The sequence below is a fragment of the Hipposideros armiger genome, unplaced genomic scaffold (assembly GCF_001890085.2).
Source record: "Hipposideros armiger isolate ML-2016 unplaced genomic scaffold, ASM189008v1 scaffold_90, whole genome shotgun sequence".
NCBI classification, from domain to species: domain Eukaryota; kingdom Metazoa; phylum Chordata; class Mammalia; order Chiroptera; family Hipposideridae; genus Hipposideros; species Hipposideros armiger.
Genome location: NW_017731440.1, coordinates 2,834,290 through 2,851,555, shown reverse-complemented (window position 1 = coordinate 2,851,555; position 17,266 = coordinate 2,834,290). Strand labels below are relative to the sequence as shown.

The 17,266-nt window shown below is 38.6% G+C and overlaps 1 long non-coding RNA gene across 1 annotated transcript in view; it reads left to right on the top strand.

Moving 5' to 3' along the window:
- Nucleotides 1-11,586, top strand: part of LOC109383878 (uncharacterized) — a 34,266-nt gene extending 22,680 nt beyond the window's left edge. The window contains exons 2-4 of the long non-coding RNA XR_002124310.1: nucleotides 9,686-9,791; nucleotides 10,196-10,299; nucleotides 11,567-11,586. This is a non-coding gene — a long non-coding RNA (uncharacterized LOC109383878). The remainder of the gene's footprint in view (nucleotides 1-9,685; nucleotides 9,792-10,195; nucleotides 10,300-11,566) is intronic.
- Nucleotides 11,587-17,266: the final 5,680 nt, after the last annotated feature.

Here is a 17,266-nt window from a genome sequence, read left to right as displayed (position 1 = left end):
ACTATAATACTATAACTCATTTTATCTTCCCAACAACCCCATGAAGATGAGAAAATTGAGGTTCAGAAAAGTTATTTTTCTCAAGTCTGTAGCTTATTTATTGAGTTTAGGCCTGTCTAAATACACAAGACCTGTCTGTTTACAAGTATTTTTAGAGTTCGAAACTCTAAAACATTTGAAGAATAGTTGGCAAGCTATTGGAAAAGGGTTTCAACAAGCATGACAAAGGGTTAGTGTGTAAAATATATGAGTGTAAAAATGTTCATCACAATGTTATTTATAAATAAAATGGAAAAAAACTAAGTATCCAACAGTAGAGAAATGGTGAAATGAATTATATAAATTTATTGAATTTAATTTTTTGCAACTATTCAACAATTATATTTTTAAATCCATTAAGAAAATTAAGCCACAGACTAGGAGAAAATATTCATGAAACATATGTCAAAGGACTGGTGACCAAGATATACAAAGAACTCCTAAACTCAACAATAAAAAGACAAACAACCCATTTAAAATGGGCAAAAGATTTCAGAAGACACGTCACAAAAAGAAATATGTAAATAGCCAATAAGCATACGAAAAGATGCTCATCATCATTAGTGATTAGAGCAATGCAAATTAAAATTAAAATCATGAGGAAATACCACTATATACTTACTACTAGTATGTTTGTAATTTAAAAGACTACAACATAAGAATGTAGAACAATTGGAATTCTCACACATTGCTACTGGAAATTTAAAATGATACAAGTTTGGGCAAAGTTTGGCAGTTTCTTAAAAACTAAACAAATACCTATCCTAGACCTAGAAATTCCACTCTTAGATATTTACTTAAGAGAAATAAAAACTTGTACTCACAAAGTGGCTTGTAATAAGAATGTTTATTGTGGCCTTATTCATAATGGTCAATAACTGGACTCAGCCCAGGTGTCCTTTGGTAGGAAAATGAATAAATTGGCATATTTATACAATTCAATAGTAACTAGCAGTAGAAAGGAACAAACAACCGTTTGTTTGTGTGTGTGTGTTTACACACAGCAAAATGGGTAAATCTAAAAAATATTATGCTGAAAGAAATAGGCTTTGTATAGAAGTGCACACACTGTATACAACAATATAAAGTTCAAGATTAGGCAAAATGAATCTGGGCGGGGGGTGGGGGGCAGTGCAGGCAGGGATTGATTGGAAAGGAACCTAAGGGAACTTCCTGGGGGTGGGATAATGTTCCATGTCTTGATCAGGGCTTGGGTTACACAGGAGTTGCATTTGTCAAAAGTCAATGCATGAACACTTGGAGATTTGTGTATTTCATTGTATGTAAATTTTACCTTAAAATAAAAGTGTTAACTAATATTGAACTGTAGTTAAAAATATGAATACTGAAGTATTTAGAAGGAAGTGTAATGTCTGCAATGTTTGAAATGCATCAAAAAAGATAAGATGGATTAATGGATGGATAGAGGGATGAATAGATAACTAAATATGTGATAAAGCAAACACAGTAAAGTGTGAATGGTAGAACGTTGGTGGGGGGTATATGGCTGCTCGCCATAAAATTCTTTCAACTTTTCTATAAGTTTGAAAATTTTTACAGTAACATGTTGGGAAAATTGTGTTTTCAAAGAAATTACTTCAGATAACTTATCAAATTTTAAAAAGCAGGATAGACTGCCCCATGATGTAGTTTAGAGATGGTGTGAAAGAGAGCACTAAAGTGAAGAAAAACAAAGTGGTTATTTTGGGGTGTTGTGAAAACAGGTAATTTTTATATTTTCTTTACATTTTCTGAGCTTTCTACAGTAAGTGTGAAGACTATTATCAGAAAAAAATATTTTGCCACTTAACATTCTTTATTATTATTATTATTTAGTTTCAGGTGTATAAAACAACATAATGATTAGACATTTATACCCCTCACAAAGTGATAACTCCGATAAGTCTACTACCCCTCTGACACTGTAGATAGCTATTACAGTACCAATGACTATATTCCCTATGCTGTACTTTACATCCTATGACTATATATATATATATATATATATATATATATATACACATTTTAAATTATAGTTGACATTCAATACTATATTATATTAGGTTCAGGTGTACAGCATAGTGCATCCATACAACTTATGAAGTGATACCCCATCAAGTCCAGCACCTACCTGACACCTTACGCAGTTTTACAACATTATTGACTATATTCCCCATACTGTACTTCACATCCCCATAACTATTTCGTAACTACCAATTTGTGCTTCCTAATCCCTTCACCTTTCTCACCCTGTCCCCCAACCACCCTCCCATCTAACAATGATCAGTTTGTTCTCTGTGTCTATGAGTCTATTTCTGATTTGTTTGTTTATCCAGTTCTTTAGATTCTGCATGTGAGATCATGTGGTATTTGTATTTCTCAGTCTAACTTATTTCACTTAGCATAATGTTCTCTAGGTGCATCTATGTTATTGCAAATGGTAAGATTTCATTCTTTTTTATGGCAGAGTAATACTCCATTGCATAAATGTACTACAATTTCATTATCTAATTGTCTATTGAAGGAAATTGCAGTTGTTTCCATATCTTGGGTTTTGTGAATGGTGCTGCAGTAAATACAGGAGTGTATATATCACTTAACATTCTTAAAAAAGTTTCAAGGAGGCAGATTTTAACTTAGAGCAACACTTTCTACAGAACTACATGCATATGGAATGGGCCTTTGAGATGGTAAGATTTCCCATCTCCCAAGGACCACAGTCCAGGCCAGAAGACCACAGATAGAAATATTTTAGAAAGGATTTAACAAAGTATGGAGGATTTTAGGGTATCCTCAAATTCCGAGGCCTGTAGGTGAAAAAGAAAGTATAATAGAAATGAAAAGACCTCTTGAGTTGTCCTAATCTATTAAACTCAGTACTACTCCATGAAAATAAAAATGCTAACCCAAGACTTCTTGTGCCAGTAGTCACACAAACTGGTTCAATATATAACAGGAAAGTCATCCTAGGCACCAAATCAGAGTTGTTTTAGCATTTGAGCTGTGCTATAGGTATGGTAGAGTAATAACGGCACTTCATGTATGCGAAGTGTTTGAGAGTGAGCAGAGCACTTCAGCATCCATTATCTCCTGTAAGCCTGTGGCAGCCATGAGACATGTGAGGGGAGATGGGCTTTTCAAACGGAAGGCAGCACGGTTGTCCAGGGACACCTGGGCACTGACCCTGCTTTCTTCCCTCACACGTGGATGGTCCTTGTTGATGCTACCTTTGGCTCAAGAACTTAAAGTGATGCACAAAGTTAGGTCAAGTACATTTTTCTAGCTTAGTAATATAATAAAAATTTGGTTTCTTCCTCAACCCCTTCAGCACTCTATCTGAAGGGACTGTCGGTGTTGGCTGAATGCCCCATGAGGAACCAGGGAAAAAGGAAAAGCTGAGCAGAGGTGCTCTGTCCTCACTCCTGCTGTGTGAGAGTCTCTCATCCATGGCTACATGGTGCAGCCATGTGTGTTTGTGTGCAGGGTCTTTTCCTAATTGATTAGGAATTTATCAGCCATGATGCACCTTAATACTGTGTTTGTGTGCAGGGTCTTTTCCTAATTGATTAGGAATTTATCAGCCATGATGCACCTTAATACTGTGTTTGTGTGCAGGGTCTTTTCCTAATTGATTAGGAATTTATCAGCCATGATGCACCTTAATACTGTTGTCTATTTTTTCTATCTTTATTTTTAATTTTTATTTATTTATTTATTTATTTATTTATTTATTTTGTAGAATAGGAAACTGAAGTTCAGAGAGATGAGGTAGAAGAACCAGGATTAGAACGTGTGACATCAGGGCTGTTGGTGGAGCATAGATGAGAGCAAAATTTTCCAAGCATTACTCAAATGAGTCCCCAGTCAAACCTGTAAGATCCTTTAGGTTTTCCAGCAGATATAAGAAACAAACCAAAAGAGAATTCATTAGCACCTTGAGTTTATTTAAAGTTTAAAAAATTTTCAGTGCTGCTCTGAGCATTCTAAAAGCTTTATCCTGTGAGGGCGAGACCACATGCATTCGAGATGATACATTAGGTGCCTTCTTTCTCCCCAGTGACAATGGAGAACTTGAAAAAAGAGCTTTGGCTTTTGTACTTTTGATTGATGCTCCTTTAAAACTGGGACTTTTTTTTTTTTTGGTCTGAGACACCCTCGCTATTTGCCCTATTTATAAAGAAGGGCAATTGCAGCTAAGATAGGCAAGCAAGAGAGCTTAGAGTGATTGTGCAAATCCATTAACACACATCACAATACAATAAATAACATAGCAGTTTTGGAAAGCTCCTGATGGAAAACCAGAATGGGGTGATGGCAAAAACATATTTCATTAGTTTAAAGTCTGTACCTTGAAAGAAATTCTACACCAAAGCTTGGAGAACCTTTCACAAATTTTTTTAAAACCAGGACTAGCATAGATTACTTTTTCCAATGCATGCCTTCAAAGTTGCGAAAAAACCCAGGCCAATATTGAGAAAGTTCTACTAAGTGGAGTAAATCCTATCTTTACTGAGCCAAAGTTTCCTTCCTATGGTAGCCCTGAAACTAAGAGGCCAAATTCACTGCCTGTTCTTCAGTCAATAGCAATTCAAGTATTATTAACGGCTTCTCCAAATTTTCAGGCTCCACAGCCTTATCTAAGGAGTCAAGAAAAAAAATGCAGTAGTTAATGTCATCCCCATTTTTCCAAATATTGAAGTCCATCGGGTCATCCAAAAGATCTTCATTTCCAGCCTATTTCCAAAGCTCTGTGTGCAACTGTTGGCTGACTTCAGTTGAAGCCTGGCTGTGGAGGTCTGAGTTGACTGGGAAAAGGACTGTCCACTGCAGAGTATCAGGGCCCTTGGAAGCCTCCCTGCTTCTTTGCATTTACTTCCCCTAAAAGTTCTTCAACTCTAGGGTTGCCTAAAATCATTCAATTAGAGGTTTATTTCTTGAATTAGTCTTCTGTTAAAATGAAATACCACTGAGGGAGTTAATAGCAACTTTCAACTCAGTGTGAAGATGTTTATCAGATTCCCTCATGAAGAAAGCTGTGATTGAGCAGAACAACACTTGGTGCCCCTCCAGGAAATCAGGAAAGCTATGAGGTGGAGAAAAGGTTTCCCAAAGGGGAGTTGGGCGTATGGATACCTTCGGATTGCACCATTTTCTTCGGCTGCCCTTGGTCTTCAGTGTGAAAATGCTCTCCATCCTTATCATGAAATCTTACCTCCTTATCTGATAGACTATTGCAATCAAAAGCTACGTCAAATTTGTGTGTGCCCAATTTTTCTCTATCTTGACCAAATACAGGAAATGAATAACTTTGCAAAGCACCCGGAGACCAGCCAAAGCAATCTGCAAATTGTGTAACCTGTCCCAGCTCTCAGCTCTATGTATTCAGCGAGGACTTCAAGAGAAATCTCATTCTTGTTCTCCCTCTCAAAGGCACACGCCCAGATTTTTGGGGTTGACTCTGGGCTTTGATTTTGCAACCTCCAGTTTTGGAAACAAGCAGAAAATAGTAACAGTTCAGTTGTTTTGTGCCTTTTCCTAGTGTTTGTCCTCATATTAAGGTACATTGGAATAGACTTTTAACTAGGAAAATATGGAGGGTACCTCCTTTCCTTGTACACACACACACACACACACACACACACACACACACACACACACACACACATACACACGCGCGCGCGCGCGCGCACTTATAAAAACCATGTGGCTATGAATTGGTGGCATATGTACTCCTATTTTTAGACTAGGATGAACAAAACTTGAAAGACAGAAGAGAAAACTGATTTTCCTGCATCACTCAGCCACGGTTAGATTCCTGTTAGAGATAGTTTCTTTTATTGTTATTTACTGAGTTGTGCTAACTGTAGAGATTCTAAACTTTCCATTTCTGAAGCTGTTTTACAACAACCAATGTAAGCAGGTATATTATCTTTGCTAAGAGATGGTGTGATCTTCTTCCTAACTATATTTATCACTGAATTCAAGTACAGGGTCTTTATAAAGTCTCTGTGCCATTATTAAATTTTTAACTTCAAAAGCATACAAGGTAGCCATGATAGTAAACCGTAAATGGAATTGAAAGGCAAATTCAATTTTCTTCTTAGCACTGTCACAAACTTCAATTCTGCCGGCCATATTTCATTTGACATAGGATCTGAAATGAGTCCATATTGTGTGCAATTGTGTAATGCAGTTGTCCTAAACTTTAATACATTTACTTTTGAGTACCGTTTACAGATTGTTTCTCTAACACGCACAACCTGAGTTATTAAAGTCTAAAAGTGCACCAGGCCCTCATGAAAACCTGTTTATAGCTCAAGTACAGAGCACAGGAATTCTGGCTAAATTACCTCTTTTTGCTGCCAGCCCATTCTCCTTTATTTTACACAGGCCACCATATCGAGAGAATTGTATGTTCCTTTTCAATGAAAAGGAGAAATTCTTAAACTCTAATACTTAGTGAATAACTGGTGCTAAAAGGCATGGCTTTATTTTAAGTGTCTTCTTGCTTAGACTACATAGATAATGTCAAGATTTAACAAAATTAGACTAGTTCTTGACAAAAAGCACTGAGGAAGAGTAAGGGCAATTAATCAAATAATTGGAAAGTGGATCACCCCACAGATACATGCCATTCGGCAGCTATCAATTTGGATTCTCCAATTTCTTCAAGGCTCGTGCAAGTGCATGTCATGTTTCCTGAATACTCTCAGTTCTCAAGGTTACAGCCCTTCTCTGAATTTCTAAAGCATCTTTAAAGTGAGCCTGACTCAGAGACTTCAGATCACCAGGCAAGTTCATGAAAGAGCTGGACCTAGAACCTAGGACCATTCTCTTTCCCTGCCTTTAGTCCTGGGGTAGGAGTGGTTGGGTAAATGTGTAGCTTAGAAGGAAAACCAGGTCTGGAGGATAAAAAAGGAAGATCAAAGATGTTTAAGGATTTGAACGAAAGTGGCTTAGAAAATATGGGGAGGTCATGTTAAAGAAAAAGTAATGGGTTTCATTTTAAACATGCTGAGTTTGAAATGATGACAGAACATCAAATCAATCTGGCCTGGTTGGGTCAGGATTCTTAGAATAATAAAGGCTAGAAGCTTTGTGAAAAAAGACAGGAGTCTCTGCTGAATGATAGACAACATAAGCTTTAACCCTGGTAATGAAGAGAATTTAAAGCTTGCTCCAGTGGTCTAAGCAGTGTGGATGGAGGCTTGGGTGACACACCAAAGCTCTGTTAGAGTGATGGGCAGTACGGCTCCAATGACTGTAGAAACTATGGCCTTTGCATTTGGAGCAAATCTTTCATGGTCACCCCCATTCAATAGATCAGGTCAAAGGTCCACAAATTACAGTCCTTGGGTCAATGCTGATCTATTGGCTGTTTCTGCGTAGTCTGTTAGCTAAAAATGCTTCTTCCGTTTTTAAATGGTTGGGAGGAAAAATCAAAAGAATAATAATATTCCATGACACATGAAAATTATAAGACATTCAACACAGTCCATCCATTCATTTACATATTGACTGTGGTTGTTTTTTAATTACCACAGCAGATTTGAGTAGTTGCAATATACAACATGACCCACAAACCCTAAAATAGTTACTATATAACGCAGAAAAATGTTGCTGACCTTTGTCTTAGGTTTTTAAGAGTTCAGGTATCTGATCCTTAGCCTTCCCGTCTGTCCATCTGTCCATCTGTACATCCATTCATCCATTTATCCATATATCCTGCCAGTCAGCAGCCACCCAGCTATCTATATTTATCAAATATATAGTATATGAAATTCTAAAAATTCCCAAGACCTAATACCAGTGTTATGTATATAGCAGTGCCCCCCCCCTATTAAAAGAATTTGGCATTCATTTGGAACAGTCAAGTGCTTCACTGGGTAGCTGAGGGCTGAGTTTTCAGTATCGTTAAATTCTTCCTCCTTAGAGCCCTCCCTCTCAGGGCCCAGCCCTCCCTGAGGCTGGAAGACGGGTTGATCTTTGAAATAGAAATAGGGCTGGAACTGCAGCTGTCAAGCAAGGGCTCCTGTTTAATGCAGGAGAAGGATTGCTAAGGTTGGGAACCAGGCTGGATCTGAGGAGCGGCAGCTTTTGCCTGGCTGACTAGGGCTTGTTTCTCCAGCAAGGGGCATGACCATATTAGGACTGTCAGAGTGGAGGTGTTAGAAAGGATGAGCAGTGGCACACAGGGGCCTGGCAAGCCTGTGTGCCACCGATAAGCAATCTAAGCTGGGGCAGAGCGGGGAAAATGGGGGTAATGAAACTTTCTGGAGGGTGTAGATCAGCGGTTCTCAACCTTTCACAGGGGTCGCCTAAGACCGTCGGAAAACACATATTTTCGATGGTCTTAGGAACCGAGACACCGCTCCTCTATCCGTCTCCAGGCCCACATGCAGATACGCCCACACAAGTACCCGGGATCCCTGTGAAAAGGTCATTCGACCCCCAAAGGGGTTGCGACCCACAGGTTGAGAACCGCTGGTGTAGATGTTTGTGGGTTTGGAGTGTCAGCAAATCAGGCTGCAAGGTGGTAGAAGGTCCCATGTAAGTGCATCATGACCAAAATAGGGCCACTACTTTGAAGGAAGAATGACATTTTAAAATGGTAACATACATTTGGTATCACCATACAATGAAACTCTGTACAGCATAATGTATATCCATGCAAACGGATGTTTATTAGCATGAAAATATAGTCAACATACAGTAAAAGAAAAAATAGAGTTGTGTGGATTTTATTGTAATGATTCCATTTTGCAAAAATAACATGTATGTATTTGTGCACCGTTTATATACCTGTAGTTTCATAGAGATGAGCTAGAAATATATGCTTCTGATTTTTAACAATTAAGAAAAGGAAGTATATACAGTAAAAATATAAATGGTTATTATCTCTGGGTGGTGAGATTATGAGTGATTTCAACTTTCCTTTGTGCATTTCTGGACTTTATCTATTTTCTACAATACACACTAATTACTTTGTAACCAAAGAAATAAAAATGATTTGTTTTAAAATGCAGCATCTGCACAGTAGTGGAAAGCTACCCATTTATGTCTTTGTCCCAAGCCAGAGAGAAGATAACCATGATAAGACCGTTTTAACTTTCCAACATTTTCTGTGTGGTATTTGTTAGGAATGATTTCAGCTCCAAGTAACAGAAAATCTAACTAACAGCTGAATAGACTGTAACAACATTTATTTACCCATTATGTACAGAGGTTGGCAATTTCAGTCTCGTCTTGGCAATCCTGTTCACCTGTTATTAACTTTCTTTCTGCTTTGTTATCCTTAGAGTGTTGGCTTTTCATCCACATGCACGTCCCCATATGGTCTTAAGATGACAGCTCTCTCACTTTCACATTCAAGGAGGAGGGGGCTGCATTGGCATGCCTGGAAAGCACATCTTTCTGGGGTGAGGGAGAAAGGACTTGAGAATATAGCTGTTGTATATGCCAACCAGAAATGCTGGTTATAGGTGAGAAGGGGCTGTTCTCTTTGTTGAGATATATCATAAGCTGATTATTATTGTTCTCATTACAACTTCCTCAGTCTTATAGTTCGTAAAAAATTCCTCCAAGATGCTGGCAATGAGTCATTAATTTTTCAATCAGTGTGAGTTGTTCTTTCTCCATCTTTCAGGGAGTTCAGAGCGAATACATCAGAGTGTACGATGCCGAAGACAATTGAAATGGAGTTATGTGAGTTTTCATACACCCACGTCCTTTATGTCTTAGAAGCATGTGAGGTAAGTAAGTATGTATGGTTAATAAATACGTATGAAACCATTCTGCAGATTTACATATGATGACATTGAGAGCTAGAGACTAAAAGAAGTCAGGACATATTTATGATGTTCACGGGTAACTGACAATGAGCTAGACATAGTACAGCAGGTCCTTAGTCCAGGCCAGACACGATTCATTTTTTCTGAGTTTGATTCACTATTTAGTCTAATGGTAAAGATTATTTCAGAAATAAAAGATACTCTGCACAGAACACATTTTGGGAATCCAAGAATTTCTTTAGTGGTGGGTGGGGAGTGGATTTCATAGCTCGTGTATTTATTTAGCTCTTATGAAAACAGTGGAAACACTGCACAAAACTAACTCAACTGTTTTTATTTCACTTATTGGTACATGCACACTCTAGCAACTCTCTACTTCAGGCCTACTGATGAGTAAGGAAGGACTGAAAGGAAGAGAAACTCTAGGCTGCCTGATGGTCCTCTTTCCTTTTACGTCATCATCCTCAGTGTAAGTAGTTGGCTACCATGGGGAGAAACACAAGTGAAAAGGGACATGATAGAGTACTTTGGAGTTTCCTGTTTCTTAAAATGCTACTGCCAGCTCTTGTCATTTAAAGTAAGCCATGGTTCAAATGGAAAAGTGTGGCCTCTTGAGTAGGGTTGCCATTGTTATGAGGTAAAATTACATGACAAAAAATTCCATCTGGATCTCTAATAAACAACAAATCATTTTTTTAGTATAAGTATGTCCCAAATATTGCATGGGACATTTTTTATTTTATCTGGCAACCCTATATAAGAATTTCTTTCATTTCATTGTAGCTATAACCACCTCAACCCCCGCCTTTCTCTGGTACGGATATTGCCTTGAGTTAAGCAATTTTGCTTTATTCTCCTATCTGTACAGTGGGAATAATTTTATATAGTACCTGCCTTGCTAAATGTTACTTGAATTAATTTTTTAATGTGCATAAAAGGCTTTTTAAGATGAAAAGTGCTAGGCATTAGTATTAGTTCTTCTAATCATACATTTAGTGCATAATGGTTAAATCTCAAAAAAATAAAAACCTAACAAACAAAACACTGATAAAAGGCTGCAATTCTCTGTAATAGTTAGCATTTAGCTGCTGATGTTGCAAGCTAAATCATTATGAGTCTGTTTTAGTATTCTCCCAAGTGAAAAAAAATCCAGAAAATAAAAATTAAATGAGTTTCACTTAGAAGTGAACTGAATTTAGTGACAGAGTTTAATTGACCTGCAGACTTTGAATGTTTAAGCAGATAATTTTGTGTCATGTTAGTGTCACTTTTGCTGTATTATTCAATTCACTCTAGCTTAATACTTCTTACTATTCTCCCATTATTTCCTACAGATAACCATTGTTGAATGAATGAATTAAACTCCATAATATGTTTTGCTTGATTTTCAACTAAAATGCTTCCTCAGCATTTATGAGCTGCCTCTCTACACAATAGAAACCCCTTTAACATGCTAGTCCTTCTATCCTGCATTGAAAATATCTCCAGTGGTTTCATATGTGTGTGTTTTATCCTTAACTACAAAAATATAAACTACCTCCTTTACTTTCTTTGAAATGCTAATGAAAATGTTATTAATATAATGAACTTAATACAACTTTGTGTTTATGTTTATAATACATTTTCAAAGCATTTTTCATATCTATTCATTTGTTCTTCGAGGTGTGTGTGTATTTTTCCTATAAAATATCTGCATCATACATATTACTATCACTTTTCCTTGCCAAATAAAAAAGAAACCCTACAGGGCTGGCCGAGTGGCGTGATGGTTAAGAACTGGCTTAAGACACCAGAGGGCCCCGGTTCGGATCCCACATATGAGGGCCAGTGACACTGCCCTCCGCAGCTGAGATGCTGAACAACAGCTTGACCTGGAGCTGGGCTGCTGTAAGTCGCTGGCGACGGCGTAGGCTGCAGCCCCTGTGGCAGTGGGTTGCCATGGGCTACCGTGTGTAGCCAGCAGCCAGCGTGAGCGGCCAGCAGCCGCAGTGAGCGGCCGTCCAGAAGCCAGCGACTGATGTGCCTCGCCCGGGAAGCGGGCAATGATGGTGCCAACTTGGGCCAGTGAAGCAACGTCCTCCACAACTAGACTGAAGAACTAAAACGACAGCAACTTGTCTGTTCTCCTTCCCCCAATTCCCCAATAAAAATCTTTAAAAAAAAAAAAAAGAAACCCTACAATCAATTCATGATTTTTAAAGTCTTTAGAAAAACATAAAATTAATATTTTCATAACATTAATCTTCCATTCATATCTTATTACTTTCACTTTTCTTCAGGCTCCAAACTTTAAGACAGGAATATTAGGATAATGCAGGCCAGACAGGTTAAAGGATACGCCTGAAGTTAGTTATATGCTATTTGGTTAATGGTGTGAGACCAGAGCTTTGGGAAAGCCATTCTACAGCGATAGAAATGATCTGAGGTGGACATTTTCCTTCAGTGGCAAAGAAGACTGGAGGAGCTAAATGGCCTTTAAAAAACACTTTCTCAAGCACAGGAAATCATCCAACCAGCAACTGTTGAGCACTTCCCAAGCTAAACACACTCTCTTTGTAAAGATAACTAAGGCCCAGTCCCTACCCTCAAGTTGCTTTGTGACTTGTATGTGAGACGTACACTTGCATAAACCCCAGTAATTCAGTGGAGTCTGTACTTTAGGAGGTCAATTAACGCCACATTGCACTACGCCTGGTTCAGCCTGGAGGATGATGGCAGGGGCTGGGGAAAAGCAAGCAGTGGAAAGGAGTAAAAAATAACTACAGAGGAGTAAATCATATCAATGAATGAAAATGAAAGACACCAACTTCACATAAAACTGATAAGCACTCGTTTCATAATATTATTATTTATTTCACGTTTATCATTGCCATTGACCTCTGAGCTCCTGGTTGCCACAATCCATTTTGTGACAGAGACTACTAGTTGAGCACTAAAATTCATTTTCACTTTCTTCCTTAGCATTAGAATCCTGACTGTTAAAGAACAAAATTCAACTGAGTAAATTTTGAAGATCTTATTGGCTTGATTCAGCAATTCATGAATTGGGAATCATCCAATCTAACAGAAGGAGATCTGAGGAGCAGCACAAAATAAAAGGCTTTTCTAGGCAGAAGGGAACAGAAACAGGGAAGTCACACAAGGATAAGTACAATATATTGGTTATTGCAAGGTTACTTTCCTTATATGGAGCAAACGGAAGTCTTGGAGCTGGGTTAGCTAACTTGTGCTAAGCAGTCGGTTGGTGTATGCCTTCCTTTCTTGGAAGACCCAAGTATAGAAACTTAGTTAAGCTTTGGTTTCCTGACATGTGGCTTAGCATGAGTAGCTCCATCTTGGACTTCGTCTGGTTACTTTAACAAGATTTTTTTTGGCTGAACAAGTGACAGCAGAATAAAGTCGACATCTCCCAGCCTTCCATGCAGCTAGGTATATGACTAAATTCTGGCAAATAAGATGTGAGACAAATTGTTACGTGGGAGTTCTGGGAAGACTCCTTAAGGGGAAGAGGTGCATACCTTCCCTGCTTTTGCTTTTGTCTTTCTTCCTACTGCCTGGATTACAGATGGAGTAGCTGATGTTTCAGCAACTATCTTGAACCATGAGATGACCTCGAGGGTGAAAGCCGAAATAGGAGAGAAAGAAGGACTCTGGGTCCCTGTTGAATTTTTGGAGCTCCCATCCTCTGGGCTGCTTAACTCCCATCTTATTTTATACAAGAGACCTGATTTGAGTGTGCTTAAGCCCCATAGTTAAATTTCTGTTCATAATAATTAATTCTGTTAATTTCTGAAACAAATTCTAAGCAATACTCATCATAGTTTTGTATTCACAACAGAGAGCATGTTGCCTAAATTGGTAGTTGCTCAAGATATATACACTTGAAGCTTTATTTAATTACTTATACCTGCCATATTCCAGAAAGAATTAAAGATGGGGTGCTAAATAAATGGCTACAGAAACTGAAATTATACCAGTTCATCAAGGGAAAGCATAAAGGCCAACTCAGAAGAACATATGCAAGAATGGAGAGTCAGTCCTCAACATATAAAATCATAGAAGTCATCCAGAGGAATGTAAAGGCAAATGTCAATCCTTTGCAGGGACGACAATCTACATTATTTTAAAATGTGGATAATGAAATTTAAAAATTAGGAATAAATAATTGACTCTGAGTATGAGATGCTAATACATGAAAGGACAAAAATCAAATTTGAAGTGATAGTGGAGAGATACAGCAGAGAATGGTTGAATTGCATAACTGGCGAGTTGCATTTGAGGCAATAAAATGAACAAGCAAAATTATGACAAAAATAGGCTCGATCAGAGAACCACATGCTGGTAACTGATTTATTTAACAATCCCTGATTTGGCAATTCTTCAGTGCCAGACACTATTCTAAATACTTTACAAATATTAAGTCATTAAATCCACATAACAACCTTGGATATTGTGATATGTCCATTTTTCAGATGGGGCAACAAGTCCAGAGAGTTTATGTTTCTTGCCCCAGATTACACAGTAAGTGGGGGAGCAGGATTCCACCCAGATACCAACATTTTTAAGATGAAAAGGGGTAGGCATTATTATTTTTCTTTCTAAGGCATTCTTAGAAGTGTACTGATGGGCTTCTTGGCACCTTTAAATCTAGTTCACATTTTAAAATTGTGGAGAAAAAGAAGGGAATCTGGAAAGGGCTCAGAGAAATGTTGAAAAGGAAAGTTATAGGGTGAGAAGCTGGACCCCTGAGCAAAAGCCAAAATGTTGAACACACTTAATTTAGAGACCATACTGATGAATTTTCCAACCTCCAGTGAGAGTGTGTGGTCAGATGAAAGAAAGAACTAGCTGATTGTGATAACCATAAAGGAAGGCCTTGGAATCTCTGGTCCTGATAGTTCTTAAAATGAGGGTAGCCGATGTAAAATATAGATTATGAAGATTTTACAAAACCTTTGTATCACTTCTTCCATACACAGGTATATTTTTTCTGAGCTAATCCTTATAATTCACATAAGCATATGTTTTGAATGCTTTCTCTGCCTTTCTCCAATGTCTGCCTGGAAACTCTTCCTCCAAGACTCTGCTCCAGTGTCACTCTTCCGTGAAGCTCTGGAACCCTCTGCCCCTTTCTGAGCGCAGTTGGCTGGAGGGAGTTTTCAAATCTGCAGCCCTTAGGGACACTTTTACTCAAGGTAGAAGCCAAGCAAAATGCCAAGAAAATAGTCAGATGGGGTGTTGTTGCCCCATCTTTAGAGAAGTCACCTGCCGACCTTGCCATCTATGACCAGTAGACGTTATGGTTGATTCTTTGACCTTTGTGCTTAAAAAGGTAAAGAGGACATCCCCAGTACGGTCCTCAAAACAATAGGAAGGACGACAAAAAGAAGATTTTACCCTCCTCTTCAGTTTCCTTGAGAATTCTTAGTAGTTTTGTGCCGCCTCCTTAGTACTTTGTCTATGACCTCTGTATGCCCCAAGGTCAGGTCAGCTTTGCGCATACCTTATGGATTAAACCCTTCAGACCATGCTAGAGCCTGGTCTCGAGGACATGCACTCCACCTGCATATTCTTTTCTTTGGCTTTCAAGGGAATGGGGGCTCATTTTAAAACCTAAGTTTCAAAAGACAGTAGCTAGAATTTATGCTGAAGTGGAGTAACAGGCTTTGGAACTGAGCAGGATCCAAATACAGGTGAAAAGCATGTATTGATTACTTAAAGAAAGTTAAAATAAAAGCAATTTTTCTCCCCATTTCGGCACATTGCAGCTTTTGGCCTCTCCACTTATAGCTAAAAAAGCATTCTTTCCTGATAATCAAGCTTCAGCTGTCTGAATTTCAGGCCGAGCGTCTCCTCCTGAGCTCTGCTGAAGAGCTGCTTTAATTAACCATTATACCACAGATGTTATTGATTTTTTTTTCAAATCTGGTTGAAACATCATTGTGCTGGATCGTGGCCAAAACTAAGGCCTGAATTTGTGTGTGTGCTGTGTGCTGCTTTTACTCCTGCTGCATACCTTATTAGTCTCCGTGTCTGTTAAGTGCAATCCTTAGTATTAACTCAGAAAATATAGAATTGATTTTTAGCCTAGCAGCCGTGATCTAAGGGCTCCTAATTTGAAATCTGAAAACCTCAGTTGCTGAGGAAGTCTTTCTGTGTTATGCTACACTTCCTTGAAGTAAGCTTTTTATTCTTTAATTTAAAAAGAGAAATCTCCCTTTGCCTTTTACTTCTCTCTCTTTCACGCACACATTTGAAGGTTTCCCAGGATCGTGACCCATCCTTTGCGTTTTGAACGTGCTTGTCATGAAAGGGCCCCAGAACCGTATTCTTGTTTGTCCCCAATGGGTGACCTTTCATGTAGATCGTATGACATTTTGAAATCGAAGGGTCTCAACACTCTCCATGTTTTGAAGAAAATTTGGAAGAGCTTGAGCAACATTCACTTTGAGCAAATTGCAGGATGTTAGAAACCATGGGGCATCTGCATTCCTTTTACAATCTATCCCCCAGTGATGCTAAACTTCAAGATCCAAACAATCACAGTAGGTTCCTAAATTCTGATAAGGTTTCTGTGAATTCAGTGATACATTCTTTAAACATAAATTGAGGCTTTTAAAATACTGTAATGGCAGCTCTTGACCTTTAAAAAAAAAATCACATGGAGCAAGAGGTGGTGAAAAATGTTTATTTACTCTGCATTAGTGGCTAAACTCCCGTTCCTTCCTAGAACCGGTAGTTCTTTTATCCTCAGGAACTCACGCATGTCACCCCCATTCTTCCAACACGAACCAGACAAGCCCACTTGAGCTGGAGAAACAATGGCCCGCAGTCGGTCCTATGCCTCAGTGAGAAACAACAATGGAGGCCTCTTGACGAATTCTGGCGTCGCGAGTGGAATCTTGCAGTTCAACATGTCTGCTGAACAGAAGTTGGAAAAAGAAAAGATCATCTTGTAAACAATTAATTAATGTTTGTCATGAATTATCATTTTTACTTCCTTCTCAAGAGGCTCAAAGGGAATAAAAAGGCATTTTTGCAGGTGGTGGCATTCAAAGTAAGGGCAATCAAAGGTTTGAGAGCCGAGGCACAGCACTCTGAGTCTCTAAGGGTGAATGGTGCTAGGATTAGAGCACAGCGGGGGGTTGAGGGCTTCAGGTGTGAAGCTTAATGTTTGTGATCAGCAAAAAAGTCTTGAATTTATCTAAACTGCTCTTCTGCTAACAGTACTTCTAGCACATAAATGTTCTGAAACTGACAAGTGTTCTCATTGCTCTTCTAATGCAAACATGATCTGCATTTGAAAGATGCATCCCTCTTGCCTAATTTAGAATGTGCATCACAAAGAGCGTTAGATGATGACCCCACAAAGATCTCTCCCTCTCCCTCTCTCCCTCTCTCCCTCTCTCCCTCTCTCCCTCTCTCCCTCTCTCTCT